The 13,684-nt window shown below is 39.6% G+C and overlaps 1 pseudogene; it reads right to left on the reverse strand.

Moving 5' to 3' along the window:
* Positions 1 to 9,684: 9,684 nt before the first annotated feature.
* Positions 9,685 to 13,068, reverse strand: LOC121436490 (annotated as a pseudogene).
* Between the last annotated feature and the right edge of the window lie 616 nt (positions 13,069 to 13,684).

Below are 13,684 nucleotides of genomic sequence, written 5' to 3' on the forward strand. Positions count from 1 at the left end.
TCTATTTTGTGCCCTAGACCAATTCTCTTGATCTTTCCCCAGCTGTTTTTTTTTTTTACAAATTTCAGAGCTAAAGAAATGTGACCCTAATTGGTCTAATTACTAATTATTAAATAAAAACCTGGAGTCAGGTGTTAGGGGGTGAAAGCAGAAAGATCAGAGAAACAGAGCAGCCAGCCACTAGAGTTCTTACCCCTACAATATCTCAGAACAAAAGGGGGCTATGTTTCTGTCCATGCCCCCCTTTATCGCTTCCTTTTCTTGTCTGCACAAAACTCCAGACTTCTATGGCTAACTAGTGGCTAGTTCCACACTCTGATAATCAGGCAAGCTTATTTGTCAGAACACAAACAAAATATCATAACAGGCTTGCATTTGTCTTTGTCCATCTAGCTAACTTCTATACATTGCATAATAATGCATCTAGGTTCTTTCTACTGTATGCAGATATAACGATCTCCCCAAACTATTTATAGACAGCTATAATTTCTCTTTCTTGTGTTCTTGACACCTCTGTTGGAAATAAGTTAATGATAAATGCATGAATTTATTTCTGGACTCCATTCCATTGCTTTGTGAATGTTTCTAATGCAGTTCCCAGTGAAATGTGTTTGTAGTTATTAGAGTCTAATACTTAGGAATAGGGATGGGCTAGGAAGGGAGAGGCTGAGCAGACACACAGGTGGTAGGAAAGCAGGGTGTTCCACTAGGATCTGCTTAGTCCTTTGGGAAGGCAGAGAAGCCATGAGAGGACACAACAGGTATTAGGCACAAGGCTGAGGCTGAGATTGGGGGATTGGTATGGAGGAAAGGAGGAAGAGTGAAGATCTGAAGCTAGCCTACCTGTTTAGCTGACCTTGTTCTCTGGGAGGAAGCTGGCAGGTTACCCGAAAATGCCTACTGGGATATTGCAATGAATAAGAGGACAGGAGTTTGGAGAGGAAGATTTGTGTGATCTACTGGAGGAGAGGGCAGAGGCAGAGAGGAATAGAGAACACAGCAGGTGGTTTGTTACAGAGCTGGGGATGAGACTGGGGGTGGATAGGATTTGGAACATAAGAGGTAAGGATGAAACTGTCAAGTTAAACTATCTATTTACCTGGCCAGAGTACCTTTATTTTCTTGAAACTTTAATATAACTGTCAGAATTGTGCCATAATAATAATAAGCAATAGTTATCATAACATGGGTTCTAAGTGTAGGCACATATAAAGTGTATTATAGGTGACTCAACCCTCTAATCTTATTTATCAATCAAAGAATTATTTTATTTACATATGCCTCAATATTCTTAGTATATTATGCTTGGTAATGGGCATCTGCTGAGGCTAAATCATAAAAAATATGATTATTTTCATCTTTCTTCATGATTAGATATCATTATTTATTCATTTTATGTTAAATACCTATTAGAGTTATGGCTTCTAGACTAATTTTCTCTTTCTTTTATATTTCCATTTATTTATATGCTGTGACACTATCAGAATTGAGTGAGTGGCATATGTTCTGGACTATCTGTTTGCATGTCTTCTTCATAGTTTTTGTGATACAAAGACTCATTTTCCTTCTTTTTTATTTTTTATTTTCCAGTCACAGGTTGGGTCCTCAAAATAGAATTGCTTTCAATAATAATTTGCATATCCTAGCCTTCTCCATTACTCATAACCAAACAAGATATATAAGCATTGTGCTAATTTGTTTTACATATTTTAGTTTTTACAGTCAGTGTTGCAAATAAGGGAAATAGTGTTTGCATTTTAGTATGTGTTTCTCACACTCAAGGAGAGTATGTAAGGGAGTGAGTGTGTGGTATATATGTGTATGTGTGTTCTCATAGTGTCTTGGTATACCCCAGGATCCCATGAAATCAAGATAATCTTCCTGATTTGGGCTTCATAGTTATAGGGTTATATTCATTTTGACAATTGCTTTCCAAGGTTGTAGATGCCATGTTCATTTGTAACTTCTTTTTGGCAGCTTTTTTTCTCTGTGGGTGGCCTGTCCCAATTAATACATAAACAATATGGGAACATAGCCGAACTGTGGATGGGGAAAAACCTCTTAAGAGTTATAGGTAACTATTAGCTGCTGAAAGAGAGCTTTCTTTCTCAGGAATGAGCCCCCTGATAGGTTATTCAACAACAAGCAGTCAGTTCTATACACAAATACATATAAGGAATGCTAAATGAACTCAGCAGGTTGTATATACATATGCCCACTGGCTTAAATGTTTGAAGTGTAAACACGACAATGTGACTCTGCATCCTTAGCATCCAGGTGAAGGCCAGATACAGCAGCATGTGTCTGTAGACCCAGTATTTGAATAGGAGGCAGATAGGTCCCCAGAGGTCCACTGATCAAGTAGGTGAGTTAAAAAAGTGAGATTGAGGAATACTATTAGACCATGGACCTGTTGCTTTAATATCAGACTAGCTTCCATGTGGGGCCTGTCCCTCCAGATAAGTAACTGGTTAGCCTCCTGCTTCTCTTTTCCCCACAGCCTAAAGATGGAGAAAGTAATTGTAAACAGATGTGCTTTTTAATCTTAGTTGATACCTGACTTGAAACTGGCTTTGAGCTATGGCCAAGCTCCCCATACCTCAGGGACAGTTATCAAAATAAGACCCCCCCTACCTTATTCTCATTATCTATCTCTTTATCTTACATGCCCTGTTCTCTCTTCTTTTCCTCTCCTCTCCTCTCCTCTCCTCTCCTCTCCTCTCCTCTCCTCTCCTCTCCTCTTCTCCCATCAACTCTCCTTCTTTTCCTCCCCTTCTCTTTAGGTTTCTCTGAAACACTGCCCACAGTAGATATCTCTTTTACAATTTCACCTTAAGCTAACTCTATTAATGTTTGTGTAATGCTTCCTCACCTCACAGCCTTGTCATGCTGCCTCTGGCATGCTGTTTCTCATGATGCTTTCCCACCACATTGATGGAGGAAGGTCATTTGTTCAATAAAAAGAAACTGCTTGGCCCTCATTGGTTAGAAGATAGGTGGGAGGAGTAAACAGAACAGAACGCTGGGAGGAAGAGGAAGTGATCTCAGACTCCACAGCTCTCCTCTCGGGAGCAGACGCCTCAGAGAGATGCCATGCTCCCAGCTCCCAGGCAGACGCACGCAATCCGACCCAGGATGGACATAGGCTAGAATCTTCCCGGTAAGACTGGTGCTACAGTTTATTAGAAATGGGTTGATCGGGATATCAGAATTAGCCAGTAAGGGCTAGAGCTAAAGGGCCAAGCAGTGCTTAAAAGAATACAGTTTCCGTGTAATTATTTCGGGGCATAAGCTAGCCATGTGGGCAGCCGGGGTGCTGGGGACGCAGCCCCGCTGCCCTTATTACTACACCACATGACTTGATGATGACCTCTGTGGTCACATATCCCTCTTGTTACTAATAAATCTCATTTCCTAAGGGAACATTTTTGTGTCATTTCCTTTCTGAAGTCTAATAGCCACCTTTTAGAAGCAGAGTGTTATTAAGAAAGACATCTGATATTGATTTCTGTTCTCCACATACACATGTGTGGGTGAATACACTACCCCCTTATAAGTGCATATGTTCATGAATGTGCTCAGACACATGCACATGAGCACACACATAAACGTTGAATAAATCTTCAAAAATATAAATGGATACAATATCTCCAGAACATGTATCTATCTTCAGAGGTTAAAAGTGTGGGAACACAAATTTTGATAGAAAAGGAATGCTGAAATAGTTATTCCAAAAACCTGGTAATTTTCTTGAAGGAATTGTTTTAATGTATAAAGAATATTCACTTGTAGATTGAGCCACCTGGGTGAGTCTCTCCAGGACTGGAAGTAAGGTAGTACCTTACTAAGAAAATTGTTTATGTGCAGCAAGTGGTTCAAGCATGGCATTCAGTGGAAAAAGGGATGTAAAGAGTTGAGGTTGAGAAACTTTCCTATAGAAACCTTGTCTGCATGTGTATTTGGAACTAGAATTTGTGCTGTCTATATTGCCTAATATTTTACATACTGAAAATTTATTTTTAAAGAAGTCCAAGTCTGGTAGAGTCCATGTCATCCTTCATTAGCAAAATCAATTCTTTGCTGGTAGAGAAGACTCTAAGTCCAACTTAAAAGGACTTTCAAGGTAAAGGTCTAATTAAGCTGTTCAAGATAGAATCAAAAAAATCCATCGGGACTAAGTCATCAAAATCAAAAGTCAGGACAATTAAAAAAGTAATAAGAAAGTGAATCATGACAGCAGTCATGGTAGCAGATGTCAATGAGCCTACTTCAGCTTGCTCTTTTTGTGACTTAGTTTTTTTTCTTCTTTTTTATTGTTTTTATTGAGCTGTATATTTTCTCCACTCCCCTCTCTTCCTTCTTCTTCCCTTCTGCTCTCTCCCATGATCTCTATGCTCCCAATTTACTCAGGAGATCTTGGCTTTTTTCTACTTCTCAAGTAGAAAAGATCAATGTGTGTCTCTCTAAGTGTCATCTATGTTGTCTATGTTCTTTGGGGTTGTGAACTGTAGGTTGGTTTTTCTTTGCTTTATGTCCAAAAGCCACTTATGAGTACATAATATATTTGTCTATCTGGGTTTGGGTTACCTCACTCAATATGATGTTTTCTAGATCGATCCATTTGCCTGCAAATTTCAACATGCCATTATATTTGTCCACTGTGTGGTACTCCATTGTCTACCACATTTTCTTTTTCCATTCTTTGCTTGAGGGGCATCTAGGTTGTTTCCACTTTCTGGTTATTACAAATAATGTTGCTATGAACATAGTTGAGCACACGTTTTTGTGTTAAGATGGAATATCCTTTGAGTATATACCTCAAAGTGGCATTGCTGTGTTTTGGATAGGTTGTTCCCCAATTTTCTGAGAAATTACCATACTGATTTCTGAACTGGCTGTACAAGTTTGTACTCTCACCAGCAATAGAGGCATGTTCATTTTATCCCATATCCTCTCCAGCATAAGCTGTCATCAGCGTTTTTGATCTTGGCCCTTTTGACAAGTGTAAGATGGAATCTCAGAGTTGTTTTGATGTGCATGTCTCACTGTTGAGAAAAGTCTACATTATAAAAACTTTTTAAAGTCCATATTCTGTGGATCTTTGAAGTGTTGAAGATTTTATCTAACCAAAATGTATCTCTGTATATATAGAAAACCTAACACTACTTTAAGTTTGACTACTATAACTGACTATTTATTAATTTGTAATTTTAAATAATACATTACATTTTTTTCCATTCAAAAATTTCCACTTCTTCCCCTCCTCCAATCCTCTCCCACTTCCCCATTTACTCTCCTCCTTTTCCCTCCAGCCTTAAGAGAGGGCAGAATAGCCTGCCCTGTGGGAAGTCCAAGGCCCTCCCCGCTCCATCCAGACCTAGGAAGGTGTGCATCCAAAAAGACTAGGGTCCCAAAAAGCCAGTACATGCAGTAGAAACAAGTACCAGTGCCTTTATCAATGGCTTCTCAGTCAGCCCCCATTGTCAGCCACATTCAGAGAGTTCAGTTTGATCACATGCTTGTTCAGTCCCAGTCCAGCTAAATTTGGTAAGCTCCAATTAGATCAGGCACACTGTCTCAGTGGATGGACCAACCCCTCACAGTCCTGACTTCCTTGCTCATCTTCTCCCTCCTTCTGCTCTTCAACTGGAGCTTGGGAGCTCAGTCCAGTGCTCTGATGTGGGTCTCTGTCTCTGTCTCCATCCATTCCATTGCCAAACGAAGATTCTATGGTAATATTTGAGATAATCATCAGGGTGATTATGGGGCAAGGCCAGTTCAGGCACTCTCTCCTCTGCTGTTAAAGGACCTAGCTGGGGACATTCCCATGGACACCTGGGATCCCAGGTCTCTTGCCAACCCTAAAATGGCTCCCTTAATTAAGATATCTTCTCCCCTGCTCCTTTATCTGCCCTTCCTCTATCTCCACCCTCCCATTCCTCCAAACTCTCCCAAATCCTTCCCTTCTTTCTCCCCTCTCCCCCTCTCCCACCTCCACCCTCACCCCTTCCCTACCTCTCCCCCACCCCCATGCTCCCAACTTTTGCCTGGTGTTTTTGTCTGCTTCTAGTTTCTAGGAGGATCTATATATTTTTTTGGGGGGGGGTTCACCTTCTTATTTAGCTTCTCTAGGCTTGTGAACTATAGGCTCAATGTCCTTTGATTATGGCTAGAGTCCACTAATGAGTGAGTACATACAATATTCATCTTTTTGGGTCTGGGTTATCTCACTCAGGATAGTGTTTTCTATTTCCATCCATTTGCATGCAAAATTCAAGATGTCATTGTTTTTTTACCACTGAGTAGTACTCTAATGTATATATATTTCACAATTTCTTTATCCATTATTCCATTGAGGGGCATCTAGGTTGTTTCCGGGTTCTGGCTATTACAAATAATGCTACTATGAACATAGCTGAACATGTTCAACTTCCTTAGCAATCAGGAAAATGCAAATCAAATCAACTTTGAGATACCAGCTTTCCCTTGTCAGAATGGCTAAAATAAAAAACACCAATGATAGCCTAAGCTGGGGGAGGATGTGGAGTAACAGGAGTACTCATCCATTTCTGGTGGGAATGCAAACTTGTGCAACCACTTTGCAAATCAGTGTGGCAGTTTCTCAGGAAATTGGGAATCAACCTACCTCAGGATCCAGCAATACCACTCTTTGGAATATACCCAAGAAATGCCCAGTCATATACATTACATTTTTAAAGGAGCTGCATAAACATTAATACCTTGAACATGAGTAGGAATACACATATAATAAAACTGACTTTAAATTTGTATCAATAAACCAAAGTCTATACCAATGTAAAGTATTCATTTCTATATCACATCCCCTTTTAAGTGAAAACAAACATTTATAAACATCATGTTGAAAATTTGGGAGCTAATTTCTCCAAACTGTTTCCTTCTGTGTGTTGGGTGTACTAATTTAGTGTTCATGTAGACCTTTCAGAGGGTCTTGGTCCATCAAGTCACATTAGATTCCCATCCTCTGTGGAAACAAAGGCAGGTCCTCTTTTCTAAAGCAGCATATACATATACTCAAATTTTGAAGACAAGATACCTTTAAAATATATATGCTGGTTTAACCTAGTAGCTCCCAGAATCATGTCTCTGCATTGAAAAACTTTATAGAAAACACAATCATATATATGATCTAGACTCTCTCTGTATATTCCATCTTCACACACCTTAATTTTCTTTACTCCTTTAATCTATGATTGTTTGTACTCTTTTATATTACTTTTATTGTCTCTTTAAAGACTTAGTTTTAGTTTTGAAAACTATTTCTTTTTAGAACTGTCTGTATTCTTCATATTCTTTCTCCCAAGCATTTTTTAAAAACAATGTGAGGTTTATTTCTGTCTGAATTGGTTTTTATTTCATATTTGTAATAATTTTCTGACCAGGAGTGCTATTTTTTTTTCTTTTTAAAATGCTAAGCAGGCATGGCTAGTACCAACTCTGCGGCCCTGCCTGTTATCTCTATTCTGTCCAACATGGCAGAGTTATGTTGACTGCTCCTGGGAACCATGCTCACCACCCCAGCTCCAGGGACAACTGGTCTATGTTGCTATTAAGCAGTTAGTTAAATGCTGTTCACAAACCCCTTTTAAGTGCAGGACCTCCCAAAGGAGCCAGAGCCATTACTGCTACCAGTATGAGCCAGGAAGCCTTCCCTTAAAGAAGCTGAGCAGTTTTTGCTGCTAATGCTGAGTCAGAAAACCTTATCTCAAAGGAGTCACACCTCTGCTAATGGCCATCAAAGAGAGCCTATCTGAAAAAATATGGTTACTAGGAAGCTGTGCTTGGCTCCTGTTTTTGTGAGTCTAGAAGCCCTCTTTTTTTTTCTTAAGCTTTTTTTTAGGTGTTATATGGACCCATTTCCCAGATGGTGGGCACCATTTTATAAACAGAGTCTGCCATTTATTTCCCAGGAGCTCAGACTCGAATAATCTATATTAACTCCAACACTGGCCAATTGTGCATGCATATTTCTAGCAAGCTCTTACATCTCAAATCAACCCATTTCTATTATTCTGTTTATCACTATGAGGCTGTGGCTTATGAGACAAGGTTCTGGCATCTGTCTCCTTCAGCAGCTACATGGCGTCTCTCTGACTCTACCTACTCTCTGTCTATATCTCTTCTAGCCTGGTTATATTCTGCCCTGCCATAAGCCAAAGCAGCTTTATTCATTAGCCAACAAAAGCAACACATATACAGAAGGACATATCATATTAATGAATGCTCTATTTAGCTAGCTCTCTCTCTTTTCTTAATGCAGACTGGAACCACAGTTCATACCATGATGATGCTCACATTGGAGTGGATCTTCATACTTTAACTTCTGCTATGTAGTCCCTCAAGAACATATCCAGATGCTCATCTATTTGGTGATTTTTGTTTATTTGTTTTTGAAATTTTTTGTGACAGGATTTCTCTTCATAATCCTGGTCATTCTGGGACTTGCTCTGTAGATTAGGCTGGTCTCAAATTCAGTGATTCACCTGCCTCAGTCTCTCCAGTGCTGGAATTAAAGCTGTGTTCCATCACCCTTGGCACTGTAAAGTTGATAGTCAATCGTAACCACATAAGAACAGTTAGTGAAAAAGAGGCCATGGGTTTAAAAGAGCAAAGAACAACATATGAGGTGATTCAATGGGAGCCACAGAAAAAACCTGTCTCAAAAAACCAAAAAAAAAAAAAAAAAAAAAAAAGGAAAGGGAAAAGGGAAAAGATGTTATTATATTGTGATCTCAAAAAGTAAAATAATTATTTATTTTTTTGAAGTGGGAGTTCTCTGTGTAGCTTTGGTTCATGTCCTGGAAAATAGAAATATTTTTTTAAAAAATCAGTTTAAAAATCAAATCAACATTTCTTAAAGTCTAGCAAGTTCGTGGTAAAGGATATGATTCCCATTAGCCCCAGAATACCAAAGCCAGAAATTTCAGACTTCACACAGATTCTACTCCAGTGTAGTATTTTTATTTCTTTATTACCAGCCATATCAACTCTTTTGCATGCATGATTCTAGAACAATATTTACCCAGTTTCCAACGGATAATGGCTTTTCTTCATTCTGGGTTGATTTGCTGGATTTATAGATAGTCCTCCCTTGGATAGACTACATTTCCATAGCTGTTTTTGACAGAACAATGTCCAACACTGTGGCCTTTTTATCACATAAAACATATACCATTAACAAAGAGCACTAGGATTTACATGATGAAGGCAATAGAATCTGAAGAAAAACAGCACATACAAGAAGCATAAGTTTCGGGTCCCCAGTTCTGTCTAGACATGAAAACTGATCATAAACATGTTTTCTTTTTTTTTTTCTTTGATTCATTCCCAGAATTTCAGTGAGTAACAATGAAATGACTATTTTCTTTTCGGTATATTCTCACCAAAACAGTCTCCATAAGGACTTTCCTCTAGACCAATTGCTATCTGGTTAATTTGCATGAAGAATCTGCATAGTCAAGATACAAAGTGAATTAAGGCTTCATGTCAACTTAGAATGCCACCAGAAAGTTAGACTCCTTGAGATGTTATTAACCATTACAGGGTGTTTTTAAAACATTCGATACCAGTTATAAACTGATGGAAGAGCATCAGTTATCCAGCTTTCTCTAAAAGTCCTTTACTTGACTCTGAGACTTCTATCTCTCAGCATTTTAGGCACTACAACACCCTCCAAGAGGCTTGCTTCAGCTTGTTGTCTTTTATAATTAGGGTGACTGAGGGACCACAGGGATAGGCATGTAGCTGTCAAACTGGTTATAAAGAGGAGTCTGTTTTATGGTAGAGGGAAGCTTACTACTTTTATGGCAATGTCTACAAATTGCAAGATAAAGAAAATCATAAAATATATCAGAACTTTTGTGGCTTTCACATAAACTTCTGCATTGAGGTTTCCTAAGACATCAACTGCATCTGCCTGTTGTGTCTCCAGAGAAAAATGATTAGCAGTAAATAGATAATGAGGGCTGCCAAGAGAAGAAAAGAATTCCCACACTGGCTAAACTTTGATTAATAATGAAGTAATTTTTTCCATTGGTGGATCCAAGATGTGTTTCCTTGGTGCAATTTTATGTCATGAATCATCTTTACCATTTGTGGAAAAGACAGTAGCCATAAGGTAAGCAAGCTTCCCAACAAAAAAATAAAAACTGCACTTAATCTCCATTTCAGTTAGAGAAATAGAGAGTAAGAAACATTTGTTATCATTAGAAAGTAGAGGATGTTGAGGTTGGGAGCAAACAAGATACTTAAGTGATTGATAAGTACCCAGAGGTAAGTAATATTTTCAGTTAGGTTACCAGAAGTAAACATATATGGTACAAGTAATTGTACATACCCCTGTAAAATTATTATTCATATGCCAGCAATTCTGGAAATCATGAACTCAATGAGAATAAAGGCAATCTTAGAAAACTTTTTGTTCCTGACACAGTCCATGTAGTTTACAAGTGCATTGACTTCATTCCCTGTCCCAGCATTGCCCCAGCAATGACAACAACAAGAAAGATACCTTCTGCTACACTCAGTATCTCTACAGATCCCTAAGGGCTACTTCTGTTACATCTATTGTAGATCATCTATCTATCTATCTATCTATCTATCTATCTATCTATCTAGTGCTTGATGGAGGAGTTATGTCATATTCTTTATCTATATAGAGACAAGTTCTTCAAGCCTATTGTCATGTGATAGAATCAGAACTATCTTTGTCTCTTTCTCCATCCGTTGCCAGACGAAGGTTCTATGGTGATATTCAAGATAGTCATCAGTCTGAATATTGGACAAGGCAAATTCAGGCACCCTCTTGTCCACTACCCAGGGTCCTAGCTGAGGTCATCCTCGTGGACACCTGGGAACCCCTCCAGAGCTAAGCCTCTTGCCAACCCTAAAATAGCTCCCTAAATTAAGATATTTCCTTCCCTGCTCCCATATCCGTCCTTCCTCCATCTCAACCATCCCACCCCCCAAGCTCTCACCAACCCTCCCCTTCTCCCCTCTCTCTCCCCCTCTCCCCTTTCCCCCACCCCACCCACCCCATGCTCCCAACTTTTGCCTGGTGATCTTGTCTGTTTCTAATTTCCAGTGTGCCTGAGCTAATTAGAGCTCATCAACTCCAGTTGGACTGGGACTGAACGAGCATGGGATCTAACTGGACCCTCTGAATGTGGCTGACAATTGGGTCAGACTGAGGACCAATGATAATGGCACTGGGATTTTTCTCTACTGCATATACTGGCTTTTTGGGATCCTATTCTATTTTGATGCATGCCTTCCTAAGCCTGGATGTAGGGGGAAGGCCTTACCTTCCTAAGCCTGATGGAGGGGGAAGGGCCTTGGATTTCCCACAGGGCAGGGTACTTTGCTCTCTCTTAGGACTAGAGAGGATGGAGAGGAGGGGGAGTGGGAGGGAAGTGTGAGGAAGGGAGGAAGTGGAAGCTTTGACTTGTATTATTTATAAAGTAATAATAAAAAACAAAGTTAACCAATAAAAGTTTGTCAATTTTATTAATAACTTTGAGAAAACAACTATTTTTGTGGTGCTTCTTTCATTGTTCTCAAAGACTTAACTTGTCTCTGGGATGTGTGCTAATATCTGCTTTCATGTTATTCATAAGCAAATTAAAGTTTCTGTTTCATGGACTTTAGTTGTTTTTTGATACTATTTACATTTAACAATCAGTTATGTATCCCTTTTTGTTATAGGAGGCTGCTTGTTCCATTGCTGGCTGCTCAGCCCCAAAATAATCACACAGGAACCATATTTTTTTTGCAATAGTGTTTCATAAATAGCTTAAGCATATTTCTGAATAACTCATATCTTAAATTAACCCATCTTCATTATTTTATATTTTACTATGAGGTTCATGGCTTAACAGCAAGGTTCTGCCTGGCAGCTTGTGTCTGTCTCCAGCAGAATTTCCACGGCTTCTCCCTGACTCCTCCTTGTTCTCTCAGCATTCTATTTAGTTTTCCCCACCTAGTTCTGTGATGGGGGAGAGTCTTCTATTTTGTGTTAATTTCATTGGTTAAATAAAGAGAATGCCTTGGCCCTGATAGAACTGAAAATTATGTAGGTGGAGTAGACAGACAGAATACTGGGAGAATAAAGCCAAGTCAAGCAGTTGCCATGATTCTTCTACTCCAGACAGACGAAAGTTAAAATCTTTCCTGGTAAGCCAGCTCGTGGTGCTACACAGAATATTAGAAATGGGTTAGATCAATATGTAAGAGCTAGCCAATAAGAGATTATAACTAATGGGCCAGGCAGTGTTTAAAAGAATACTGTTTCTGTGTAATAATTTTGGATAAAGCTAGCCAGGTGGTGGGACGCAGCCCACCGCTCTTCTTACTACAGAGTGGCGCCCAACATAATGAACTCCATGTAAAACCTGAGAGGGCTTAAAAAGGAGAGAGAGAGAATTTAAGACAGCTTTTTGCTGTTTCTGGATTGTGTGCCGCAAAGAAATTTTCCTGATTCAGCAACAGCAGCAGAAAAGAAAGCTGCATCATTTTAAAGCACGGCTTCCTGGGACTGTGCCGCCAATGCAAATTCTGGCTTTAAAGCATTTCAATGGCTTTTTTTTTTATTTTTATTTTTTATTTTTATTTTTTATTTTTATTTTTTATTTATTTATTAAGGATTTCTGCCTCCTCCCCGCAACCGCTTCCCATTTCCCTCCCCCTCCCACGATCAAGTCCCCCTCCCTCATCTGCTCGAAGAGCAATCAGGGTTCCCTGACCTGTGGGAAGCCCAAGGACCTCCCACCTCTATCCAGGTCTCCTAAGGTGAGCATTCAAACTGCCTAGGCTCCCCCAAAGCCAGTACGTGCAGTAGGATCAAAAACCCACTGCGATTGTTCTTGAGTTCTCAGTATTCCTCATTGTCCTCTATGTTCAATGGCTTTTATGGGACTGGATGTTTCTGTTCCCGCTCAGGTTCAGGAGGAAAGTAGCTGAGGCCGTGCACTTGGCTCAGCTCTTCCTGCCTGGGCAGATGGCAGAGTCAGACTTGGTCAGGCAGGAGAGCATGGCGGATTCCTGTCGCCATACACAGAGATGTTTTCAGACTGCGCAGTGCTCTGCATGTCAGATTTGGCTGTAACTTGGATGAGAAGAGTTTCTGTGCTGCACGCTCAGTCTCACAATCTGAGTGTGGCTCCAATGTGGACTTGCTGTGTGCCTGGAACTGTGAGTGGCTCAGGGACACCAAATGGCTCTGAGGCAGGAGAGGCTCAGCTCTGCCATGCTGAACTGTTTTGGTGGTCTCAGGCAGGAACTACCATAATTAGCATAATAATAGCACAGTTAAGGTTTAGACTGGGCAGGACACAGGCAGTACCGTATTACTTGTACATGGTGCAACTTAAGTTTTTAAGAACTGCTTAACATTTTACGAAATGCTCCTGGATAGTAAAAAGTTACAGATTCACAATAAAACAGATTCAGACATAAAAGACAACAGTGTTGGATGTGTGTACCTAGGCTTGAGAGAGAAAAAAAAATAGAGAGAGAGAATAAAGTTAATGCCCTTTAAAAAGGGGGGATAAAGTCTTTAAAGAGACAGAGTACAGATAGTTATAGATTAAAAGAAATAAAGAAAAATAAGCCATGTAAAAATGGAATATTCACAGAGAATCTGGATTAT

Source organism: Microtus oregoni, unplaced genomic scaffold (assembly GCF_018167655.1).
Source record: "Microtus oregoni isolate MIOR12 unplaced genomic scaffold, Mior012 000002F_ref0000024, whole genome shotgun sequence".
In the NCBI taxonomy this organism is placed as follows: Eukaryota; Metazoa; Chordata; class Mammalia; order Rodentia; family Cricetidae; genus Microtus; species Microtus oregoni.